Raw genomic sequence first — 12,110 nt, forward strand, 5'->3', positions numbered from 1 at the left:
AGTAGTCCTCCAAATATTTATTTGAGTAAGAGTAAGAAAGTACTCGGTCCAAAAACTACTCAAGTAAAGAGTAACTCGTGAGTAACTTCTGATTTAAAATAATAATAATAATCAGAGCATGAACGTCAAATAAATTAAAAAAAAGTACCCAAAAACCAACAACACATGCATTGGGCCCAACAACAACATTATTTGCTTTTTTCACTGAAATGACTTAATGAAGAAGCTGTTTTCTGACCAGACTTATTGATTGAGTGTGTGTGTGTGTGTGTGTGTGTGTTTGTGTGCGAGAGAGAGAGAGAGACTGAGAGAGAGAGGGAGAGAGAGAGAGAGAGAGAGAGAGAGAGAGAAACATTTACAACTTACCGCAAGGCATTTTCACAAGTTAGAAGTGGGCATGCTTGGGCAGTCATAATTTAAGACTACCCCGCATGACAGAGCTGTTGTGTTTCGAAGTCAGTAAAGTAAACACTTGCGCGGCTGTTCCCCCCCGCCCCCACCAAAATGAGTCACTTTGATTGTTTGTCTGATGGTAAATTGGGGTCAAATGACAAAAGTGATGAAGTTGGATTGGTGCAACGGCACCCTATGCGGGAGTCGAAGACTAAGTCTAAAAATAGATCTCGCACGCAATAATGGCTCAAAAAAAAAAGTAGCGCACAGCATTTTGATTATTGGAACGGAGTAAAAGTATCAATTCTTCACATAAATACTCAAGTAAAACTAAAAAGTATGGTGCATTCAAACTACTCTCACAAGTACAATTTATTTTAGTTCTTTCTATTTTATTTGCTTCTTTGTCTTGTGGCAGGGCCGGCCAATGGGGATATCCCAGTCCACCCTTGGGGAAAGTGGAAGCAGGGTGCTGATATTTCTGTTGACCGCTACTACATTACAACGCTGCATTACACTACTTCAGGCTTGTTGACATAGTCCATTACTGCTAATACAACCCCAATTCCAATGAAGTTGGGACGTTGTGTTAACTGTGACCAGGCATGTATAGACATCACAGTATGAATAAACTGAGTTCAAGATACCAGGGCTTGTGCTGCGCTCCATCAATTATTTCAAATTTACTCACAGTCAACATGCAACATGGCTGAGTGGTCCATTGTTTTTCATGCACAAATCCAGCGAAGCATCAGAAGTGTTCAATATGTAGTATCCATTGACAATGTTCTGCGGCTATCAAAACTAAATTACTCACTGAGAGGGGAATGCAGGGATCTGACACAGTATAGCCAGGATGGAGACTTGTATCCATTACTGCAGTTTGAGGGTGGTTATTGGACTATTCCAACAAAACATAATTTCAGATGTACATTTGATGAAGATGGTCAACCCCAATTCCAAGGAAGTTAGGACGTTGTGTTGAAAATAAATAAAAACAGAATACAATGATTTGCAAATCATGCTCAACCTATATTTAATTGAATACACTACAAAGACAAGATATTTACTGTGCAAACTGATAAACATGTTTAGTTTTTTTTTTAGCAAATAATCATTAAGTTTGAATTTTATGGCTGCAACACGTTCCAAAAGAAGCTGGGACAGGTGACAAAAAAGACTAAGAAAGTTGAGGAATGCTCATCAAACACCTGTTTGGAACATGCCACAGGTAAACAGGGTAATTGGGAACAGGTGGGTGTCCTGATCTGCTATAAAAGGAGCTTCCCTGAATTGCTCAGTCATTCACAAGCAAAACTGGGGCGTGGTTCACCTCTTTGCGAGCAACTGCGTGAGAAAATAGTTGAACAGTTTAAGGACAATGTTCATCAACGTACAATTGCAAAGAATTTAGGGAATTTATCATCTACGGTCCATAATATCATCAAAAAGTTCAGAGAATCTGGAGAAATTACTGCATGTAAGCGGCAAGGCCGAAAACCAACATTGAATGCCCGTGACCTTCGATCCCTCAGGCGGCACTGCATCAAAAAACAACATTATTGTGTAAAGGATATCACCACATGGGCTCAGGAACACTTCAGAAAACCAATGTCAGTAAATACAGTTCGGCGCCACATCCGTAAGTGCAACTTAAAACTCTACTATGTAAAGCAAAAGCCATTTATCAACAACACCCAGAAACGCTGCCGGCTTCTCTGGGCTCAAGCTCATCTAAGATGGACTGATGCAAAGTCAAAAAGTGTTCTGTGGTCCGATGAGTCCACATTTCATCCAAATTGTGGACGTTGTGTACTCCGGGCCAAAGAGGAAAAGACCCATCCGGACTGTTATGGACGCAAAGTTCAAAAGCCAGCATCTGTGATGGTATGGGACTGTGTTAGTGCCAATGTCATGGGTAACTTACACATCTGTGAATACACCATTAATGCTGAATGTTACATACAGGTTTTGGAGAAACATATGCTGCTATCCAAGCAACGTCTTTTTCATGGGCGCCCCTACTTATTTCAGCAAGACAATGCCAAACCACATTCTGCACGTTACAACAGCGTGGCTTCGTAGTAAAAGAGTGCGGGTACTAGACTGGCCTGCCTGTAGTCCAGACCTGTCTCCCATTGAAAATGTGTGGCGCATTATGAAGCGTAAAATACAACAACGGAGACCCCGGACTGTTGAACAGCTGAAGCTGTACATCAAGCAAGAATTGGAAATAATTCCACCTACAAAGCTTCAACAATTAGTGTCCTCAGTTCCCAAACATTTATTAAATGTTGTTAAAAGAAAAGGTGATGAAACACAGTGGTAAAAATGACCCTATCCCAGCTTTTTTTGGAATGTGTTGCAGCCATAAAATTCTAAATTAATGATTATTTGCTAAAAACAATAAAGTTTATCAGTTTGAACATTAAATATCTTGTCTTTGTAGTGTATTCAATTAAATATAGGTTTAACATGATTTGCAATTCATTGTCTTCCCATGGGCTCACCACCTGTGGGAGGGGCCATAGGGGTCGGGTGCAGTGTGAGCTGGGCGGTGGCCGAAGGCGGGGACCTTGCCGATCCGATCCCCGGCTACAGAAGCTGGCTCTAGGGACGTGGAATGTCACCTCTCTGGCAGGGAAGGAGCCCGAGCTGGTGTGTGAGGTCGAGAAGTTCCGACTCGATATAGTCGGACTCGCCTCCACACACACCTGGGGCTCTGGTACCAGTCCTCTCGAGAGGGGTTGGACTCTCTTCCACTCTGGAGTTGCCCATGGTGAGAGGCGCCGAGCAGGTGTGGGTATACTTATTGCCCCCCGGCTCGGCGCCGGTACGTTGGGGTTCACCCCGGTGGACGAGAGGGTAGCCTCCCTCCGCCTTCGGGTGGGGGGACGGGTCCTGACTGTTGTTTGTGCCTATGCACCAAACAGCAGTTCAGAGTACCCACCCTTTTTGGAGTCCTTGGAGGGGGTGCTGGAGAGCGCTCCCGCTGGGGACTCCATTGTTCTGTTGGGGGACTTCAATGCTCACGTGGGCAATGACAGTGAGACCTGGAAGGGCGCGATTGGGAGGAACGGCCCCCCCGATCAGAACCCAAGCGGTGTTCTGTTATTGGACTTCTGTGCTCGTCACAGATTGTCCATAACGAACACCATGTTCAAGCATAAGGGTGTCCACACGTGCACTTGGCACCAGGACACCCTAGGTCGCAGTTCGATGATCGACTTTGTGGTCGTGTCATCGGACTTGCGGCCGCATGTCTTGGACACTCGGGTGAAGAGAGGGGCGGAGCTGTCAACTGATCACCACCTGGTGGTGAGTTGGCTCCGATGGTGGGGGAAGATGCCGGTCCGACGTGGCAGGCCCAAACGTATTGTGAGGGTCTGCTGGGAACGTCTGGCAGAATCCCCTGTCAGAAGGAGTTTCAACTCCCACCTCTGACAGAACTTTGCTCATGTTCCGGGGGAGGCGGGGGACATCGAGTCCGAGTGGACCATGTTCCGCGCCTCCATTGCTGAGGCGGCCGACCGGAGCTGTGGCCGTAAGGTGGTCGGTGCCTGTCGTGGCGGCAATCCCCGAACACGTTGGTGGACACCAACGGTGAGGGATGCCGTCAAGCTGAAGAAGGAGTCCTATCGGGCCTTTTTGGCCTGTGGGACTCCTGAGGCAGCTGATGGGTACCGGCTGGCCAAGCGGAATGCAGCTCTGGTGGTCGCTGAAGCAAAAACCCGGGCATGGGAGGAGTTCGGTGAGGCCATGGAGAAAGACTTCCGGACGGCTTCGAGGAAATTCTGGTCCACCATCCGACGTCTCAGGAGAGGAAAGCAGTGCACCATCAACACTGTGTATAGTGGGGATGGGGCGCTGCTGACCTCGACTCGGGACGTTGTGAGTCGGTGGGGAGAATACTTCGAAGACCTCCTCAATTCCACCGACACGCCTTCCCATGGGGAAGCAGAGTGTGGGTTCTCTGAGGCGGGCTCTCCTATCTCTGGGTTTGAGGTCACCGAGGTAGTTAAAAAGCTCCTCGGTGGCAGGGCCCCGGGGGTGGATGAGATTCGCCCGGAGTTCCTAAAGGCTCTGGATGTTGTGGGGCTGTCCTGGTTGACACGCCTCTGCAACATCGCGTGGACATCGGGGACAGTGCCTCTGGATTGGCAGACTGGGGTGGTGGTCCCCCTTTTTAAGAAGGGGGACCGGAGGGTGTGTTCCAACTATAGGGGGATCACACTGCTCAGCCTCCCTGGTAAGGTCTATTCAGGGGTGCTGGAGAGGAGGGTCCGTCAGGAAGTCGAATCTCAGATTCAGGAGGAGCAGTGTGGTTTTTGTCCTGGCCGTGGAACAGTGGACCAGCTCTACACCCTCGGCAGGGTCCTCGAGGGTGCATGGGAGTTCGCCCAACCAGTCTACATGTGTTTTGTGGACTTGGAGAAGGCGTTCGACCGTGTCCCTCGGGGAGTCCTGTGGAGAGTGCTTCGGGAGTATGGGGTACCGAAACCCCTGATACGGGCTGTTCGGTCCCTGTACGACCGGAGTCAGAGTTTGGTCCGCATATCCGGCAGTAAGTCGGACTCGTTCCCGGTGAGGGTTGGACTCCGCCAAGGCTGCCCTTTGTCGCCGATTCTGTTCATAACTTTTATGGACAGAATTTCTAGGCGCAGGCCACTGTTTGGTGGCCTCAGTATTGCATCTCTGCTTTTTGCAGATGATGTGGTTCTGTTGGCTTCATCAAGCCGTGACCTCCAACTCTCATTGGAGCAGTTCGCAGCCGAGTGTGAAGCAGCTGGGATGAGAATCAGCACCTCCAAATCTGAGACCATGGTCCTCAGTCGGGAAAGGGTGGCATGCCATCTCCAGGTCGGGGATGAGATCCTGCCCCAAGTGGAGGAATTCAAGTATCTTGGGGTCTTGTTCACGAGTGAGGGAAGAATGTAACGGGAGATCGACAGGCGGATCGGTGCAGCGTCTGCAGTGATGCGGACTTTGTATCGGTCCGTTGTGGTAAAGAAAGAGCTAAGCCGAAAGGCGAAGCTCTCAATTTACCGGTCGATCTTCGTTCCTACCCTCACCTATGGTCATGAGCTGTGGGTCGTGACCGAAAGAACAAGATCCCGGATACAAGCGGCCGAAATGAGTTTCCTCCGCAGGGTGTCCGGGCTCTCCCTTAGAGATAGGGTGAGAAGCTCGGTCATCCGGGAGGATCTCAGAGTAGAGCCGCTACTCCTCCGCATTGAGAGGAGCCAGATGAGGTGGCTGGGGCATCTGATTCGGATGCCTCCCGGACGCCTCCCTGGTGAGGTGTTCCGGGCATGTCCCACCGGGAGGAGACCCCGGGGACGACCCAGGACGCGCTGGAGAGACTACATCCTTCGGCTGGCCTGGGAACGCCTCGGGATCCCCCCGGAAGAGCTGGGGAGAGGGTAGTCTGGGCGTCCCTGCTGAAGCTACTGCCCCCGCGACCCGACCCGGATAAGCGGTAGAGAATGGATGGATGGATGGATGTTTTTTGTCAATGTCTTTATGTCTCCAAAGTGTTCTGTAAATTGACTGTCTGTTCTACTAGAGCGGCTCCAACTACCGGAGACAAATTCCTTGTGTGTTTTGGACATACTTGGCAAATAAAGATGATTCTGATTCTGATTCTGATAAATAAAAGGTGTCCCTGTCATGAACATGGTTAGGGCGACGGCGAGGAACGCAAGGCAAGAACATGGTGGACCCAATTGCAGGGAAGCAGGGAGGCAAGGCAGGAGTGCGGGAATCTCAAAATAATAATATTTAATTACAATGATAAAACAACAGGTGACTATGACAAAAACAACTGGCGACTATGACAAAAACAACTGGCGACTATGACATGGCAAGACATGTGACAACGACAATGAACCGACAAGGACTGAAAGAACCCAGGGAACTAAATACAAACAAATTGACGAGACAACGAGGAACACCTGGACAAGACACGAGTGGCTGGAGAGAGCTGATTGGTCGACACAAAATAGACGAGAACAGGTGGACACAACAACCTAATGAGCACACGACAAACATGGAACACAGGAAAACATGGAACAAAACTAAACACAACCCAAACCCAAAACACAGACCATGACAGTACCCCCCCTCTAAAGGAACGGATCCCAGACGTTCCCCAAACAACAACCAAAAAGTCATCAACCCAGGGTGGGCGGAAGGGGGCCTGGAGGAGGGTACAGAGTCCACCCCTCAGGTCAGTCTGGTGGCCATCCAGGCCACCCGAGGTGAGGTGCTTGGCTGAGCGGTTCAGGAGGTCGTCCAGGACGCCAAGCACCAGGGTCTTTACAGGGCCATTCAGGCGGACGGCCACGGTGCCGAACCCAATGGTAATGCAGGGGCCAGGCAATAGGGTTGGGTGGCGGCCGCTGGACGAGCGCCGCCGGAGCGTTGTCGGGTGGGGGCCGCTGGACGAGCGCCGCCGGAGCAGGGTCGGGTGGCGGCCGCTGGACGAGCGCCGCCGGAGCAGGGTCGGGTGGCGGCCGCTGGACGAGCGCCGCCGGAGCAAGGACGGGTGGCGGCCGCTGGACGAGCGCCGCCGGAGCAAGGACGGGTGGTGGCCGCTGGACGCGCGCCGCCGGAACATGGTCGGGTGGCGGCCGCTGGACGAGTGCCGCCGGAGCGTGGTCGGGTGGCGGCCGCTGGACGAGTGCCGCCGGAGCGTGGTCGGGTGGCGGCCGCTGGACGAGCGCCGCCGGAGCGTAGTCGGGTGGCGGCCGCTGGACGAGTGCCGCCGGAGCGGGGTCGGGTGGCGGCCGCTGGACGAGCGCCGCCGGAGCAGGGTCGGGTGGCGGCCACTGGACGAGCGCCGCCGGAGCAAGGACGGGTGGCGGCCGCTGGACGCGCGCCGCCAGAACATGGTCGGATGGCGGCCGCTGGACGAGCGCCGCCGGAGCAAGGACGGGTGGCGGCCGCTGGACGAGCGCCGCCGGAGCAAGGACGGGTGGCGGCCGCTGGACAAGCGCCGCCGGAGCAGGGTCGGGTGACGGCCGCTGGACGCGCGCCGCCGGAGCAGGGTCGGGTGGCGGCCGCTGGACGAGCGCCGCCAAAGCAAGGACGGGTGGCGGCCGCTGGACGCGCGCCGCCGGAACATGGTCGGCTGGCGGCCGCTGGACGAGCGCCGCCGGAGCAGGGTCGGGTGGCGGCCGCTGGACGCGCGCCGCCGGAACATGGTCGGGTGGCGGCCGCTGGACGCGCGCCGCCGGAACATGGTCGGGTGGCGGCCGCTGGACGAGCGCCGCCGGAGCAGGGTCGGGTGGCGGCCGCTGGACGAGCGCCGCCGGAGCAGGGTCGGGTGGCGGCCGCTGGACGAGCGCCGCCGGAGCAAGGACGGGTGGCGGCCGCTGGACGAGCGCCGCCGGAGCAAGGTCGGGTGGCGGCCGCTGGACGAGCGCCGTTGGAGCAGGGTCGGGTGGCGGCCGCTGGACGAGCGCCGCCGGAGCAAGGACGGGTGGCGGCCGCTGGACGAGCACCGCCGGAGCAGGGTCAGGTGGCGGCCGCTGGACGAGCGCCGCCGGAGCAAGGACGGGTGGCGGCCGCTGGACGAGCGCCGCCGGAACATGGTCGGGTGGCGGCCGCTGGACGAGCGCCGCCGGAGCAAGGACGGGTGGCGGCCGCTGGACGAGCGCCGTTGGAGCAAGGACGGGTGGCGGCCGCTGGACGAGCGCCGCCGGAGCAAGGACGGGTGGCGGCCGCTGGACGAGCGCCGCCGGAGCAAGGACGGGTGGCGGCTGCTGGACGAGCGCCGCCGGAGCAAGGACGGGTGGCGGCCGCTGGACGAGCGCCGCCGGAGCAAGGATGGGTGGCGGCCGCTGGACGAGCGCCGCCGGTGCGGGAGCCTGGCGCAGCTGCCGAGGAGCCGGAACGGGAGCTGCAGTCGCTTCCTCAGCCTGCCGCCATTGAGGTGTGGTAGTATAGGGTACGGGAGTGGAAGAGTGCACAAGGTCTCGGGAAGGTGAACTAGGAAAAATGGCTGGTACTGAACATGGCTTGGGGGCAGGTTTGACTAGACGTGACTTAATTGGAGCCGTGGAACAACGTGTGGGAACAGGTGAAAAATCAAGTGATTTGTGAACAGGGGGGAAAAAACGAGGGGGCAAAATTTGACCTTTACTTGGGCGCCTCCGTTGGCCACCACGCGGCGGTCCCGGGTAGATGGCCAAACGGGTGCCCAAGAAAAGGTCCGAGGGAAAGGATTTGGACTCACTGGGGTTGGAAACGTGGAAACGTGACAAAAACTGACGAGGACGGGATAAACTAGGGAAGGAACCAGAAAAATCTAAATCTGTGTCAGAGTCAGAATCCGACAGGAGGTTAACTAAATCAGGGCCATCTTCACAATCAGAAAAATCTGAATCTAAAGAAACATGTGGATGTACAATAGTAGGGCATGGTGAATAACTAGGACAAGTGGGGGGACCCGAGGAAAAGGACAGAAAAGACTGAATGATAGGGCTTACTGTAATCCCATGTATTACATGTAATAAATGTTGCTTTGTATCACTGACATTGGCATATGCCAAAGTGTATGGTTGCAGTGCGCGCAATGGTTTCCCCCTTGCCATTGTCATATCCAATCAGTGCCAATGACCAAAGATAGTATAATTGATACAAACTAATTCACTCTGTAACCCACGATGATGATTAGACAGAAGGTGATAACTGCCGACAAATAACTTCACTCTATAGAAACCACTTTTTTTTTCCAATAAGCAAAAAATACTGAGGGGATGACCTCGGTGTCCTCAATGGTAATTATGGTGTGTGGAGGCAAAGTAGCACCCAAGGGCAGGGGAGCAGGAGAGGCAAGGCAGGTGACCTGGGGTAATGTGAAAATATTATTTACACAAAGCCAAAACAATGGTATAAAGTATCACAATCAAAAATACAAAATCAACAAAGTCCACAAACTAAGATGCAAAGTAACAATCAACACAAGGGAAAAACTCACCACAACAGACGACTGGCAACATGACGTTAACACAGGACACGACAAGGATATCCGACAAGTGACGAGTGAGCAGAAACTGGGATCTAATAACAAACATACTGTCATATGTCATAATATTTATGTCACAATTAGGGTTGTTGAAGGCGAGGAAGGCAAGGCAAAAACTTGGGGGACCCAAGTGCAGGGAAGCAGGGAGACAAGGCAGGAGTGCAGGAGTCTCAAAGAAATTATATTTAATTTCCAAAAGAAAGGCAAACAAGGAACATGGATAAAGCAAACTAAGTGAAGTCCCACAACAGATAACCAAAGTAACAAAGAAAAACTGGAAACAAACTATGACTGGTGAGTACAACGTGGAACAGACAGAGACAATGAAACCTGAACAAGACACGAGCGGCTGGAGGGAGTTGATTGGTTGACACAAGGTAGACGAGAACAGGTGGACACAATAACTAAATGAGCACACGACATGAACAACATGGAACATAGGAAAACATGAAACAAAACTAACCACAACCCATACCGAAACACAGACCATGACAATTTAAACATACATTGCCAGACTTTCACGTTTTCCACATTTTGCTATGAATCGATTGCTGGACTGGACTGTAATGTTTGTCTTAGAAGACGTTTCGCTTCTCATCCGAGCAGTTTTCATCAGTTTATGCAACAAGCCTGAGTTACAACGCACTAGCCAGTGTTTGTGTGGAAGACTCAACAATTAATGCTCCAACTTAGAGGCATGCCCCACACCACGTATGAAATCATCCTTTTGGAATGCATAAAAGTGGGTGAGCCATTCAGCCACCTGGCCGAGAGCCATTGTCAGTCCGCTGAAGTCGTTGGGGGGAAACTCCCTCATTGATATTCCGTTCAATTGGAAAGTAGTCGTGGAGTTAAGGCCTCTTTATACTCCCGCAATCGCGCGGCCAACAACGTCCGCATTGCATCACGTGAACGACGAATTGGCCCGTCCACCCCCTCTGCAAAAATTGCTGCTGCGCGAAGCAAATGTCTTCAAATAATTTTTTGAAGACATTATTGATCCCAGTGCCGGGCGGTGAGCTTCGGACCTGGGCCTTCAGTGACCTAATCCACCTCGCAAAAAATAATGTACAAAAACTTACTATGTGTTACATTAAAGAAGAGAAAGAGGCATTCCCCATATATGAGGATGAATGCCATTAGCAAGAAACATAGTTACCTTTATATGCCAATACATCACCACGAAACAACTCCAAACCTGTATAGTCATCGCTGTGTATAAACTACAATAGAGCATTTAACAGTCAATATTTATCTAATAACATGAAAAAAAGGTCCAAACTCACCTGAGATGCTTTCTTTTCTCCTGGCTGTCTGTGTAAGCTAGTTTATATATGCTGTTATGAAAGTACTCCAAAATCCTTTTGCAGGTTGAAAACAAGCCAGAGAGTAAGTAATATGTTGGTTGACCTAGCCACACAGTCGAATAATAATAATAAAAAAAAAGTGCAGTTGAAAATGAATTTTTTATCATGTCCAAAATCGTGCTCTTCAGTAAATCAATTCTCATGCGCATATTCAGCTCAACTAATCAGAGGATTATTTAGCTGAACCAATCAGAGGATGGGGAAAATACCAACGTGACTCAGCCTGCGTGAAGGTGCAGTAGTGAATACAAAATCTGATTGGTTAGAGCATTTCAACGGTGTGTGTGTGTTTGTGTGTGTGTGTGTGTGTGTGTGTGTGTGTGTGTGTGTGTGTGTGTGTGTGTGTGTGTGTGAGAGAGAGACTGTGTGTGCGTGTGTTTGACTTGGTAATGCCATCACTTGGGATTCTGAAGGCCTCGGGGCAGATTACATTTACAGGGCAACACAAAGAAGCTGAAATTTGATTGGACAAAAAAAAATAAAAAATTCTTCATTTACAGCATTGTACGAAACTGGAAACCGAGCAAATCACATGCACACATACTATGAAATGAAGATTATATAACATTATATATATTATAATAAATACTGTAATTGGCTGGTGACCAGTTCAGGGTCTACCCCGCCTCTCCAACATGCCTGTGACCCTAGTGAGGATAAGCGGTAAAAAAAATGGATGGATGTATATTATAATTAATATTATAAATAATTAATAAATTATTTAATTAAGTTGTAATTGTAGGTCAGTGCTTTTGATAGTGTTTAGCCAGTAGAAAAGACTCTGAAGGCCCTCATGGAACACCACTGATTGATCCTTACGTGGAAATTACAGCAGCCTGATAGATGGACAAAATAGCTCATGAGCAATAACAATTTTAGATCATAATACATTTGGAAAAAACTAAATATACTGTAGATGTGTATAATTATGCTAAATATAACTACAAATAGCATATATATACACAGCACCTCATCACATTGCACACCTAATGTTATGTATGCCAGTCCTGGCCAAGAGCTTAGAATCTTTTATTAAAGGTCAGCGGACAAAGATATTACAATTTTTCTTAACAACTCTAGAACCCCTTCACAAACCACATCTGCCATTTCGAAGTAATTATATAGCAGATATACAGCAGTTAAATCGATAAATATGATTCAGAATGCGCCTTCTACCTTTTTGCATCTTGCGCCTTTCAGTCTTCGGCTCTATCCAGCCCTGTGATGTAACAGAAGCCAAATAGCCTGTTCATTCACCTTTGTGTGCTATTGCTCCATGCTGTTGTTCCCGTATATTTGTTGTGTTATGATTTAGCGAT

This window comes from Phyllopteryx taeniolatus, unplaced genomic scaffold (genome assembly GCF_024500385.1).
Source record: "Phyllopteryx taeniolatus isolate TA_2022b unplaced genomic scaffold, UOR_Ptae_1.2 contig_27, whole genome shotgun sequence".
In the NCBI taxonomy this organism is placed as follows: Eukaryota; Metazoa; Chordata; class Actinopteri; order Syngnathiformes; family Syngnathidae; genus Phyllopteryx; species Phyllopteryx taeniolatus.